General features: G+C 35.6%; 1 long non-coding RNA gene across 1 annotated transcript in view; it reads right to left on the reverse strand.

Moving 5' to 3' along the window:
* Positions 1-927: 927 nt before the first annotated feature.
* LOC116586117 overlaps positions 928-14,747 on the reverse strand; it is a 282,787-nt gene continuing 268,967 nt past the window's right edge. The window contains exon 8 of the long non-coding RNA XR_004283898.1: positions 928-964. This is a non-coding gene — a long non-coding RNA (uncharacterized LOC116586117). The remainder of the gene's footprint in view (positions 965-14,747) is intronic.

Here is a 14,747-nt window from a genome sequence, read left to right on the forward strand (position 1 = left end):
CTCCAGGATATATCACATGCTAGGCCACAAACAAGTCTCAACAAATTCAGAAAGATTAAAGTCATACCATGCATCTTTTCTGACCACAACATTACGAAACCAGAAATCAACTACAAGAAAAAAATCTAGAAAGAACACAAATACATGCTACTATGCAATGAATGGGTCAAGAAAGAAATTAAAGAGTAATTTTTAAAAAATACCCAGAGACAAATGAAAATGAAAACACCACAGTCCAAAATCTTTGGGGTGCAGCTAAAGCTATTCTAAAAGGAAGCTTAAAGCAAGACAGGCCCACCTCAAGAAACAAGTAAAATCTCAAATAAACAACATCACCTAACACCTAGAGGAGCTAGAAAAAGAAGAACAAGAAAATACCAAAGCCAATAGAAGGAAGTAAACAACAAAGATTAGAGCAGAAATAAACAAAATAGAAACTAAACAAACAAACAAATAATAGAACAGATCAATAAAACCAGGTGCTGGTACTTTGAAAAAAAATCAACAAAATTGAAAAAACTTTAGCCAGATTCATAAAAAAAGATTTTTAATTAAAAAAAGAGAAAAAGAAGATTCAAATAAGCAAAATTTAAAAAGAAAGAGGAGAAATAACAACTGACACTACAAAAATACAGAAGATTACAAGAGAATATTATGAAAAATTAAAGGCCAGCAAATTGGACAACCTAGAAGAAATGGTTAAACTCCTAGAAATATATAATCTACCAAAACCAAAACAGGAAAAAAAGAGAGAATTTGAAAAGACCAATTGCCAGCAATAAAATTAAATCAGGGCACCTGGATGGCTCAGAGAGTTAAGCCTCTGTCTTTGGCTCAGGTCATGATCTCAGGGTCCTGGGATGGAGCCCCGCATCCAGCTCTCTGCTCAGCGGGGAGCCTGCCCCCCCCCCCCCGTCTCTGTCTACTTGTGCTCTCTTTTTCTCTGTCAAATAAATAAATAAATCTTAAAAAAAAAATCAAATCAGTAATCAAAAGACTTCCAGTGAACAGAAGTCCAGTACCAGAGAACTTCACTGGTGAATTCTACCAAACATTTAAAGAAGAGTTAATATCTATTCTTCTCAAACTATTCCCCCACCCCCCAAAAAAGAGGATGGAAAATAGTCAAATTCATTCTAGGAGGCTAACATTACCCTGATACCAAAACCAAATAAAAATACTACAAAAAAAAGTAAACTGTAGGCCAGTATCTCTAATGAACACAGATGCAAAAATTCCCCACAAAATATCAGCAAACTAAATCCAATGATACATTCAAACAATCATTTACCAAGATCATATGGGATGTATTCCTAGGATACAACAGTGGTTTAATATTCACAAATCAATCAATGTGGTGTATCACATCAATAGGAGAAATGAAAAAAAAACCATAATCATTTCAATAGATACAAAAAACCCCAAAACATTTGACAAAGTGCAACATCTACTCATGATAAAAGCCCTCAACAAAGTAGAGTTGCAGGGAACATACCTCAACAAAGGAAAGGCCTTATATGAAAAACCCATAGCAAATATTATATTCAGTGTAGAAAAACTGACAGCTTTTCCCCTAAGGTCATTAACAGGACAAGGATGTCTACTCTCACCACTTTTACTCAACACTATACTGGAAATGTTAGGCATAGCAATCAGATAATGAAAAGAAATAAAGGCACCCAAAATGGTAAGAAAGAAGTAAAACTTTCAATATTTGCAGATGACATGAAATAATACATAGAAAATCGTAAAGAATCCACCAAAAAACTACTCAAACTGAAAAATGAATTCAATAAAGTCACAAGATACAAAGCTAATATTTAGGAATCCATTGTATTTCTATACACTAATAATGAAGTAGCAGAAGGAGAAATTAAGAAAATAGTCTCAATTACAATTACACCAAAAATAATAAAATACCTCGCAATAAACTTATCCAAGGATGTGAAAGACTAAAAACTATAAAACATTGATGAAAGAAATTCAAGATGACACAAATAAATGGAAAGATGTACTATGCTCACAGATTGAGAGAACAAATATTATTAAAATGTCCATATATCCAAAGCCATCTACAGATTAAATGTGATCGTTATTAAAATACTAACAGCATTTTGCACAGAAATATAATAAATAATCCTAAAATTTGTATGGAACCACAAACAAACAAACAAAACCACAAATAGCAAAAGCAATCTTGAGAAAGAAGAACAAAGCTGAAGGTATTATGAGCCCAGATTTTAAGGTATACTACAAAGCTACAGCAATCAAAACAGTATGGTACTGGCAAAAAATAGACACATAGATCAATACAACAGTATAGAGAGTTCAGAAATAAACTCACGATTATATGGTCAATTAATCTTTGACAAAGGAAGCAAGGACATGCAATGGGAAAAAGAGTCTCTTTAAAAAATGGTGTTGGGAAAACTGACAGCTATGTGCAAATGAATAAAACTAGAACACTTTCTAACACCATACACAAATATTAACTCAAAATGGATTAAGAACCTGAATGTGAGACCTGAAACAATAAAAATCCTAGAAGAGAGCATAAGCAGTTATTTCGCAACATTGGCTACAGCAACATTTTCGTAGATATGTCTCCTAGAGGCAAGGGAAACAAAAGCCAAATAGTAAGTATTGGCAAGGATTTAGAGAATCAGTTAGTATAGCTATTATGGAAAACAAAATGGAGGTTCCTCAAAAACTTAAAAATAGAATTACCATATGATCACATAATTCTGCCAAAGAATATTTACTCAAAGAAAATGAAAACACTAATTTGAAAATATACATGTACCCCTATGTTTAATGCAGCATTATGTATAATAGCCAACACATGGAAAGAACCTAAGTGTCCCATCCATTGATGAACGGATAAAGAAGATGTCATATATATATATACATATGTATATATATATACACACACACACATACACACACACACCCCTCTGTGTATATATGTGTATGTATATGTATATATATACACATATATATATATGACATCTTCTTTATCCGTTCATCTATATATATATCAATCTATATATAGAGAGGGAGGTGTGTGTGTGTGTGTGTGTGTGCATATGTGTGATAATGGCTAAATATATATATAAATATATATATATATATATATTTAGCCATTAAAAAGAAGAACGAAATCTTGTCATTCCCAACAACACAGATGGATCTAGACAGTATAATGCTCAGTGAAATAAGTCAGTCACAGAAAAACAAATACCATATGATTTCACTCATATGTGGAATTTAAGAAACAAAACAAACAAAAAAAAAAGAGAAAGCAAAAACCAGACTCTTCAGTATATAGAACAAGGTGATAGTTACCAGATAGGAGATAAGTGGGGAATTGGGGTTAGGATGGGTGAAATAGGTTAAGGAGATTAAGAGTACACTTATCATGATGAGCACTGAGTAATGTATAAGTTAAATCATTATTTTGTACACCTGAAACTACTACTGTCTGTTAACTATACTGGATGTATAGTTATACTGGAATTAAAATTTAAAATTTAATTAAAATTTAAAAATTAAATTAAAAAAGAAAAGCTGAGAAATGGTAGGAAATGCCAATGGTGAGAGAGTCTTTACATTGTAAATACAGTGGTCATGGAAGGTCTCATGACATTGGCAATATTTGAGCAAAATCTCAAGGTAAGAGAATGAGCAAAAGCAGGTGTCCAGAGAAAAAGTAATTAAGGTAGAAGGAAGAGCAGGTTAAGAATTCTTGGGGCTGGATTATGCCTGACATTAGAGGACTAGCCATGAGGCCAGAGTAGCAAGGAGGGAAAGAGTAGTAGGAGATGATGTTGCAAAGGCATTAGGGGCATTATGGTGAACCTTCCTAAACACGATAAAGATTTTGTCCTTAATTCAGAGTGAACTGGGAAGCCACTCGAAGGTTTTGAGCAGACAAGTGACTTGAACTGACTTATAAATGTTATAGCAGATGTATATATATATCTGTTTTGATTGGCAGGAAGGTTACTTTGGTATTCCAGGAAAGAGATCCTAGAGAATGGACCAAGTCAGTAGCAGGAAAACTGGCAAGACAGAGTAAGGGTTTAGATATATCAGTTAGAGCTATCCAATTATATGCAAGAAAAAAAGAAAAGAAAATTAAACAGAATATTGAGGAATCACATGAAATCAAGAGGGAGCCTAGAGAAACCAGACTTAGGAACAAGATAGGAACAAAACAAGGAACCACCTGCCATCTGAACAACATCCCTGGGATGCCTAAGCTTCAACTGTTACTTTTTACTTTGTACCACTCTGCTCAAGATTCAAATAACCAAAAGAGTCCAGTTTTCCAAGTTGAGTCACATGCCTATACTCTTACCAGCAGTAAGAGTAAGAACCAAAAGCTTCTCTAGTAGGAATCCAAGGTGGTTTGATTTACTACCACCACCCTTCAGACCCTGGGACCACAATAGATGGGAAAGAGATAACACCACAGAAGAAAATCAGGATGCTATTAGGAAGAAAGGATGAATATCTATGAAGCAATTTATGTCTAGTGGAAAAAGACAGAATTCTAAACAAAATATATCTTAGAATAAACATGGTCTCAGAAATTCACCCAAACTTTTCAGTAAAGAGGTACCAGTGTCCGATTGTTATTATAAATATAAATATAATTCTGGATATAAATATAATTCTGGTGGTAGTTACTAGACTATAGTGGAGATTAGTTTGTTTTGCTGTTAAGTAGTTATGCTAATAAAGTGTTTGCTTAAAAGGCCCTAAATATCAGATAAACCATTTTGAAAAATATTTAATTTTCTTTTTAAGCCTATATAATTCATCACACATACACATCTTACCCTCACAAAACTCCAAGGAAGTATATTTGAATCAGTATATTTAAATTTGAGTTATTTGGATAACATTGTGAAGTATTGACTACAAACAGCTGAATAAAGGTCCAAATATACCCTCTTAAAACACTCTTTTCACTCTCTATAGCTCCTTTCCTCTGAACAGGAAATAGACATGGGAAGGCATGATAAAGAGCCATTCATTCTCTTTATCATGCTTTCCCATGTCTATTTCCTGTTCAAAGGATAGGAACTATTAAAAGAGAGTAAAAAGAATGATTTAAGAGTATGTATTTAGACTCTTATTCTGAACATGTAAACCCTGCAGATCATATTTCCAGGGAACAAGCTGGTAATATGAGCCTTCAGATGTTCAAAGAGCTGGTGCTCCAATCTAATCAATTTTGTCAAATCTGAAAGCAATATCCAGAGACACCAGATCTCCCAATTTTTCCAAAACAGCTGGGATTCCAGATTTTTATGAGAAACCTCTAAATCTTAAGTGCTGAAAACTTTGTTGCGGGGGGGGGGGAGTTGTTTATTTGTCTGTTTGGTTTTTAACACTCTGCTGGAAACTGTTGTCTTTTGTTTCCGTTTTTGAACACTAAAAATGACCTCTGTTCTCCATTCCAGACCTTCAACCTATGATCAGACCTCAACAGAGGCGATCAGATGCCTTGACTTCTTTTTACTTTTCTCAATAACAACAAGACACTTATCTTTCTTTCATGGAAATCAGATTACATCTACGGCATGTGATTCCCTGAAAATTCCCTTCATACTTCAAGTGCAACCAAAATGATTAGTGATTTTAGAACAATTTCAAAATTACCTTTTCCAGTGAAGATACAGATATTCCCTGGCTTGCGACTTCCCGTGCAATGTCAGAACCACAAAAGGAGAGTTCTGGAACTGCTTAGGGTAAGACAGCCTCAGTGACTGGTGCCAGTTGCTGAGAGATGCAGGAGGTCATATAGAAGAGGAACTCAAGCAACAAAGCAACTGAAGCAAAAACCATGCTAAAATAGTACAACAGGGGGAAAAAACCCACAATAGAAAGGAGGCCCTTTCCAATTCCTCCATCCTAACTTTCTTTCTTGGGCTATCTCCCTAGTTTTTTTGAGATGCATGGATTGATTTTTTTAAGTCAACTAAGCACTATGTAAACACCAGACCGACACATTACGGGGTGGGGTGGGGGCACACACCAAACATGAATTTTCAAAAGAAATTACTTGAGAAGAAATTTTTATGAAACGTGCTGTAGAGAATGGAGATTTATGGAGATTTATGTAAATATTTTTAAAGGTATTTATAAGTGACCTAATCCAGACAACTAGGCTTCTTTTTACATTTTTTTCCCTTAGAACAGTGGAAGCTTTATTCGTAAGCTTCACGTGAAAGAAACATCTTTTTCCAATTCATGGTTAAGGATCTGTAGAATCATTTCCTTTCTACAATGCAAACTTGGCACACGACTTATCCACTTACTTCAGGTGAGTGGCAAACCATAATCATGATAGGGAACAATAGGGCACTGCCCTAAAAAAGTGCTTTTCATGCTCCCAAAACATTTACAAGCATTAATGAATTAATTAGTAGGTGAAGTCAGTCTTTTTTTTAAAAAAAAAAACAAATGAAAAAACTGAAGATATTTAAAAGCTTTCCCCACAAAGGGATTCAGTGTCTGACTGAATTAGAATTTGGACCTTCCTAACATTAGCAGTTCAGAGATTCAACTCATGTAAACATTTGAAAGGTCAGCTGTTCATCAAATACTTTTCCAACTACAGCAAACGTATCCTTATTAAGTTTCTTTTGCAAAAGTTCCAAGGTGCTGAACACTCATCCATTGCCACCAATAATTAACAATCCAAAACAACCTAAATACAGAGAATTTTTTGTTGGCATTTTGAAACTTCAGACTATCTTAGGAACAGGGCATGTGGGAGTGGTTATGGGCAAAAGGCAGGCTAGGAAAAAAGACATCAGGCTGAAAACTTTTCCCCAAGATTGGTCTTTCCCTGTTTCAGACAGGTTTGCAGCAATGAGCAAGATCTTTGTTCTTACCAAATAAGAACTCGATGCTTCCTAGAAATGGGCAGAAAATTAAAAAACAAGAAAAATAATATCACTTGGCTTCACATTTAGAAGATTCAGCAAAACTTGGAGTCATTAATAGGCATTAGAGTCATACCTTATTCTACTTTGATTTGAACATATCCATCTGCCCAAGGATTAAGGGTTAAAAAAAAAATTACTCAAACTCTGTATCTACCATGAGATATTTCCCTCTCATTATTTCTACACACCCCACAAAAAAATCACAAGCTAAATTAAACAACTTATTTATTATGGAACTTAAGAATTAAACAGCTACCAGCTGTAAAGGTTTCCCTGAGTCTCACACCCACACACTCTCTTACACTAGCTTCCACATGGCCATGTGTAACCTGACAGGGTTATATGATGAGCTACATGGCACATCACCAAGAAGAGAGAAGCCAATAAAAGCAGGATTTAAATGTCTATGTGAAAATCAAAATTTACTTGAAATTAAGGTAGACCTCAATGTAAAAAACTATTGCACTTCTAGAAGAATATCTTTGCTTAAGATTTCTTAAACAAAAAAGAAAAAGCACAAAAAAAAATAGACAAAACAAGTTAACTAAAATTCTAAATGTCTTCTCTTCAAAAGACACAATTAGGAAAATGAAAACGCAAGCCATAGACTGTGACAAAATATTTGTAACTACCTTTGATCAAAAGTTTATATCAGATCTTTTTGTTTTAGATAACATCCATACAACTCAATAAGGAAAAGACAAACAACCTAATTTTTTAAAAATTAAAAGAAAAGACAACTCAATTTTTAAATCTTAAAACAAGATTTGGATAGACGAAGACAGAAGAAAACATGCAAATGGCTAATAGGTCCAGGAAAGATAGTGAGCACCATTAGTCATCAAGAAAATGCAAGTTGAAATCACAATGAGCTACCACTAAATATTCACTAAAATAGGCAAAGTTAAAAGACTGACAATATAAAGTGTTGTCAAAAATAGAAGATATCAGATCTCCAGTACAAGGTGCCAGTTATCTTATAAAATTAAACACAGATTTACCATGCCCAACAAAATCATCCCTAGGTATTTACCCAAGAGAAATGAAAGCATATTTTCACACAAAGACTTTCACAGCAGCGTTATTCATAATAACAACAACAACAAAAAAAACAGAGAATAATACAAATGCTCATCAACTAGTAAATGGATTAATCATGGTATTTCCACAATATGTAATAGCACTTATCAATAAGAAAAACTGATTAAAAATAACACACAATACACAAAAATAAAAACTTTTGTACAGAAAAAAAAAAGCAATAGAACAAGGCAACCTACTGAATGGAAGAAAATATTTTAAAATGATATATCCAATAAGGGGTTAATATCCAAAATATATAAAGAATTTGCACACTGCAATACCAAATAATAATAATAATAATCATCCTATTAAAAAATGGACAGAGGGCCTAAATATACATTTTTCCATAGAAGACATACAGATGGCCAACAGACACAGGAAAAGATGCTCAAGATCATTTAACATCAAGGAAATGCAAATCAAAACCACAGTGAGATATCACCTTCCACCTTTCAGAATGACTAGAATCAAAAAGACCAGAAATAATAAGTGTTGTCAAGGAGGTGAAGAAAAGGAAGCCTCATGCACTATGGGTGGGAATGCAAATTGGTATAGGCAGTTTCCTCAAAAATTTAAAAATAGAATTACCATATGATCCAGTAATTCTACCACTGGATATTTACCAAAAAACCCTGAAAACACTAATTTGAAAAGATATATGCATTCCTATGTCTACTGAAGCATTATTTATAATAGCAAAGCTATGAAAACAACCCAAGTGTCCATATATAGATGAATGGAAAAGGAACACGTGGTATGTATACATATATAAATGGAATAGTACTCAGGCATAAAAAAAAAAGAATGCCATCTTGTCATTTGTAACAACATGGATGGACATAGAGGGCATAATGCTAGATGAAATACATCAGTTAGAAAAAGACAAATACCATATGATTTCACTCATATGTGGAATTTACAAAACAAAACAAATGAACACACAGGAATCGAGACAAACAACCGGACTCTCAAATTCATAGAACAAACTGGTAGTTGCCAGTGGAAAGGTGGGTTGAAGGATGGGTAAAATAGATAAAGGGAATTAAAAGCACAATTATCAAAATGAGCAATGGGTAATGTATAGAATTTTTTAATCATTATGTTATTTACCAATGTTAATTATACTTCATTTAAAAAAATTAAATAAAAATAAAACTCTAACAACAACAACACAGATAAATTTTAAAACATTTATTCTCAGTAAAACAATCCAGACACAAAAGACTACCATATTGTATAATTCCATTTATACAACACTCTGGAAAAGATAAAACTATAGTGACAAAAAGCAGATCAATGGTTGCCTGAAGCCAGGGATCAGAGTTGAGGATTAACTACAAGGCCACATTGGTACTTTCTAGGGTGATGGAATTTTTCTGTTTCTTGATTATGCTGGAGGTTTTGCAGCTATACATAATTACCAAAATTCTCAAACTGTACACTTAGATGAGCAAGTTTATTTTATGTAAACGACACTTCAATAAAGCTGAAAAAAGGAATGTCAGTAAGTCTTTATTTCCGTTATTCTACAAAATCTTGCTCTTTGAAATAAGCTAAACACTTGTCATCCCAATTTCATAATAGATTTCAGGTTTCCTTTCAGAAGGAACACACTAAATATTTTATATCTGTGATTTGTTTTAGTATTCTTTTTTTGTTTTTTTAAGATTCTATTTATTTTTTGTTTGACAGGCAGAGATCACAAGTGGGCAGAGAGGCAGGCAGAGAGAGAAGAGGAAGCAGGCTCACTGCTGAGCAGAGAGCCTGATGCAGGGCTCGATCCCAGGACCCTGGGACCATGACCAGAGCCGAAGGCAGAAGCTTTAACCCACTGAGCCACCCAGGTGCCCCAGTATTGTTTCAATTTAATAAGATATATCAGGAAACTGAATAATGATTTAACTTGCTCTTTTGTTATCTTCAGGACCCCATTTTCTGAAGAGGAAGGCCCTCACCTGAAGTTGATGCATTCACAATGTAATACAATTCAATGGAGCATTCACTGAGAGGGTCTGCTAGGGTTTGAATCCTGGAACCAGATTGCCTCAGTTCAAATTACAGGTCTACTGCTTAGCTGTGTGTCCTTGGACAAGTTCCTTAACCTCACCATGTTTCAGTTTTCTGTCTAGAAAATGGAGATAATGGCTATAGCTACCTAATGGGGTTGTTTTGAAGATTAAATGAGTAAATACATTAAAAGTTTTTAGACCAGTGCCAAACACATAAACAAGCACCTTGTCTTAACTATAATTATGTTTAACGTGCTAAAACCACAGAAGGGTTTGTTTTTGTTGTCATTTGTTTGTTTCAATAAGTTTACAGTTCACTTGAGAGACAGAACACACTAAGAACACATGTCAAAACAGGACACACAGAGAAGTATTAAAGTACGTATGAGAGTGCAGATGGGTGAGCAATTCATGGTGGCAATAAGGATGGCTCATCAAGGAAAGCTACAAAGAGTAAGTCTTGGGAGATGGAGAGGAGAAGTGAGTTGGGGGAAACTGGAGGGGGAGACAAACCATGAGAGAATATGAGAAACAAACTGAGGGTTTTGGAAGGGAGGAAGGAGGAGGGTTGGGAGAGCCTGGTGGTGGGCATTAAGGAGAGCATGTATTGCATGGAGCACTGGGTGTGCTGCATAAACAATGAATGCTGGAACACTGAAAAGAAATAAAACGAAATGAAAAAAAAAAAAGAGTAACTAAGAGAATTGGAAGAGAAAAGGGAGTGTTCTAATTTACAAAAAAAAAAATAATAACAACAGTATTTGTGATAAGGTGCTAAATGTCTACTAAATTCTGTCCACTGTGCTATATATTTTACACAGGACTTTTCTCTTCTAATTGTCACAATATCCCCAGAAGACAGGTACTATATTACCCCTTACACACAGAGGACACTGAGTGTCAGAGATTATGAATCACTTGCTGGAGGTCAGCAAACTAGTACATGCCTGAAACTAGAATCCAAACACAACCTTTCAGACTCTGAAACCTGTGCAGAGAAAAAGAGCATAGCAAAGACTGAAGTGGTGAAGTACACAGCGAGTCTGGGGAAAAAGCAAGGAGCTCAGTATGACTAGAACACAGATAAAGGTAGGGAGATGAGGGCTTGGGTCCTACAATCAGTCATGTCTCTGGCAGGGAACTCCCTTCCACTAGTCCCAAACAGGAAGCCTTTCATGATCCACTGCTCCAACAGATTTTTTAAAATTCAATTAATTAATATATAGTGTATTATTAGTTTCAGAGGTACAGTTTAGAGATTCACCAGTTGTATATAACACCCAGTGCTCATTACATCAAGTGCCCTCCTTAATGTCTATCACCCAATTACTCTATCCTCCCATTCACCTCCCCTTCCAGCAACCCTCAGTTTGTTCCCTTTAGGAAAGAGTCTCTTTTGTTTTTATCTTATTTTATTTTTCTTTTCTTCCCCATATGCTGCAATAGATTTTATTCAGTAAGCAAAGCCTTCCACTGCCAGATCTTCCTATCAGTGGCAGAGATGCCTGAAAATGTGGCCCAGTGACCACCTGTGCTGGAATCCCTGGGAAATTTATTAGAAATACAGATTTTCCAGGTACCACCCAAGCCTACAGAATCAGAACCTCTTTGATCCGGGCCCTGAACTTGCCTTTTTAACAACTTCCCCAAGTGTTTCTCATAAATACAAAAATTGGAGAGCTCTAGCAAATGTAGAAATACACAGAACCCAGACTCTCAGGACTCCTAGAAGGAGCTCTTAAACCTCACGATGCATACAAATCACCTCAGGGATCCTTTCAACAATGCGATTCTGATTCAGTCTGTCAGGGGTAGAGGTGACCCAGGTTCTGCCAGAAGTGGCAGATGTCCCTGGCCCCCAGATGATGCGTGGAGTCACAGGGCTGGAGGATATCCCACCCAGGAGGATGTTCCCTTCCCTTTCTACCATCCCTCTTGCTCTTGCATTTATCTCCAGACTGTCTCCTTGCACTCCTAGGTTTACTGCTCCTTAAAACAACCTTCTGTTTATTTACTGTCTAAAAATGTTGTACCTTTGCCACCAAGAGGTGACAGTCAAACTGCTTTTATTTTCATATGCTTGCTATTAAAAAATAGTACCTTTATAAAAAGAAAAAATGTTTCTTGGTTGTCTAGAATGGTTCACTGAAATTCCAGGAGGGCCTAGGAAGTCTGACTAGCGGTGTTTTATGGAATAGCCTGATGATGACCAAGTGTGAGAAAAACTGACCTTATCTTGTGGTATAATGTGTATAATCAGTCATGAGGCCCTATTAACATTTTCTTCAATACATTCTTTTAAATCCTGTACTGAAATTAACAAGGCTTCTTGTCTCTGGAGTCATCAAGGATTGACTAAGAAGGAATCTTGGTCAGAATCAATCTCCTTATTTAGACCTCAGAACCTGAGTTCTCTGGTCGCCTGTGCAGACATGCTCTGCAAGCTCCAACCTGCCAGCACTCCCGGAGGAGAGGAGCTGTGTGGAGCTGCCTGCAGAAGCCGCAGCTGCCTGGCACCAGGCAACAGTAAAAGCCACTCCAGCCGAAAGGGGGCTTTTGCACTCTGGGTGAGAATGGCTGCTTTAGAAAATGTGGTTTGGGGTTTTTTTTCCAGTTCCTAATGCTATTTTTCGGTGTGCTGTCATATTTTCAAAGCACTAATCCTTAATCCTTATGGAGAAGATTTTTCACAAAATCCCACTTTGTGTTTTTGCAGTTGCCTGTTGTAATGTGCTCTCCTAAGCCTTTCTTAATGCGAATCCATTAACTTGCACTCATTCTTGGCTTTGCAATTCAGTTACTTTATCTCTGCGGTTAAAAACTCTCCTGTTTGTTGTTCTCACTTAATTCAGGTGACTTAAACAGGCAATTTTATAAAGGGGCTACATTATACACTCTTCTATAAAATAGATGAGCCTGAATGTCAGGGATTCTCTGAATATTTGATTTGGTGCATTTGAGGTGACAGAAAATATATTTTGGCCAGAGATCTCACATATTGGCCCTTAAGTCTTAATGCTAAGACTGCAAAGAATCTAAAATTGCTACCATTGTTGTTAAGATACATGCTGTCAATGGAAAGACAAGTCTACAGATTGAAAACCAAAATTAAGACTCTGTTTGGTACCTAATAAGCCCTTTTATATGAAGTAAACCATCTATGGCTCATAGGAAAAGCCAAGGAGGATTCTAGGCAAATTTGGAAAACAAATTCAGTTCAATTTCAAGATCCTCATACATCCCTTTTTGGCTTCCCTTCTCACTCCTCACCCTAGTTTCTAATTCATTTCATAATTTTTCCCAAATACCAACTATGCATCTCATACTTTCAAGCTCCAGAGATTCAATGCTAAGTCAAATACAGTCCCTACATGCAAAAAATTTATCACCAAATAGAAGTAAGCAATGACAATGCAGTATGCTCCACTCTTAATTTAAAATGGTTGCCAGCCAATCCTTGCCATGATTTGCTGTTTACCATTACTCTGTAGGTTTGGATTTACAAGGCTGGTTAATTTTTCTTGGGCAGGATTGCTATGCCTGTGATTTGTGTCATCGACACTAGGAGACACAATGGAGTCTTCAGTTACATTATAAATTCCAGGCTAGTTTTCACCAGACAAGTCTCTTAGATTATTTAGCATACAAGTGAGTCAGTTTTTCTTTTTCGTATAAAAGAAGCTTTTACTGTTTTAACAGTGCAAATAGAGAACTACTCATTAACATTGCTTGTTATAAACAATTCAAAATAATAGTTTTAAAACTACATAAAATAAGATTTAAAGAAATGCAAACCCATGCAAATAAAGTGGTGCTTTCCATCATGACTCTTTAATTGCCGTCACTACCTGTTTAATTTAATGCAATGTTGCTTCTTGGGCCCAAACAATATTTCTCCCTATCTTGACTTTTAGAACTGGAAACATTTAGATTGTACTCATCTGACTGTATTTTGGAGCTACTGAGTGAAAGCCTGTATCTTCAACCTGCTTCCTGGGATCAGATACAGAATCCAATAAAACCATCTTCTTCCTAATTACCTAGGCAGGCCTCTCCCCTCCTATAATCCCCCAGAACTAGAATTTTGTATCTTCCCATCTGGAGAATCCTCCATCTTTACCGCTGCTCTCTCTCCCAAATCCTGACCAGATTCTTTGTCATCTTTTACTCAACTAGAGTAAAAAGAATAAGGAGACTGCTGAATGTAAGAAAATCCCCCAGTGATAATCTCTTTTAATCAGGAAACAACATGACCTTTGACAAGCCCTCCAGCACATTCACTCTTAGACTTTTCCAAACAGCCTATTTGTTTGAGGGGTGTTTTATATGTAATGGTTTAAGATTACTCTAACTTTGATCTCTTGTCTGATTTTTGTATCCATATTTTACTTTATCAGAGGATTATCTTTACTGAAGGACTTTTTTTTTTTTAACTTCTCAAAAGGATTTGAGATGATTTGCATACAAAGCCACAGTTATGATTAAACCATAAAATCACAGAAGCACAAGGGTAAAAAGAGAAAGAAAACTTGATAATAAAACTTCCAAGACCCAGCCCACTCGCCTCCCACAGTAATTTGAGGGGATCTAGTCTGATAGACTGTCTAAAACAATGAATAGTGTTCATTTGATGTTGCGTGTGTCTATTTCTATATTGTGAGTTCTTTGAAAACTAGAGATGTGTCTTAGCCAA

This window comes from Mustela erminea, chromosome 3 (genome assembly GCF_009829155.1).
Source record: "Mustela erminea isolate mMusErm1 chromosome 3, mMusErm1.Pri, whole genome shotgun sequence".
Taxonomy (NCBI): domain Eukaryota; kingdom Metazoa; phylum Chordata; class Mammalia; order Carnivora; family Mustelidae; genus Mustela; species Mustela erminea.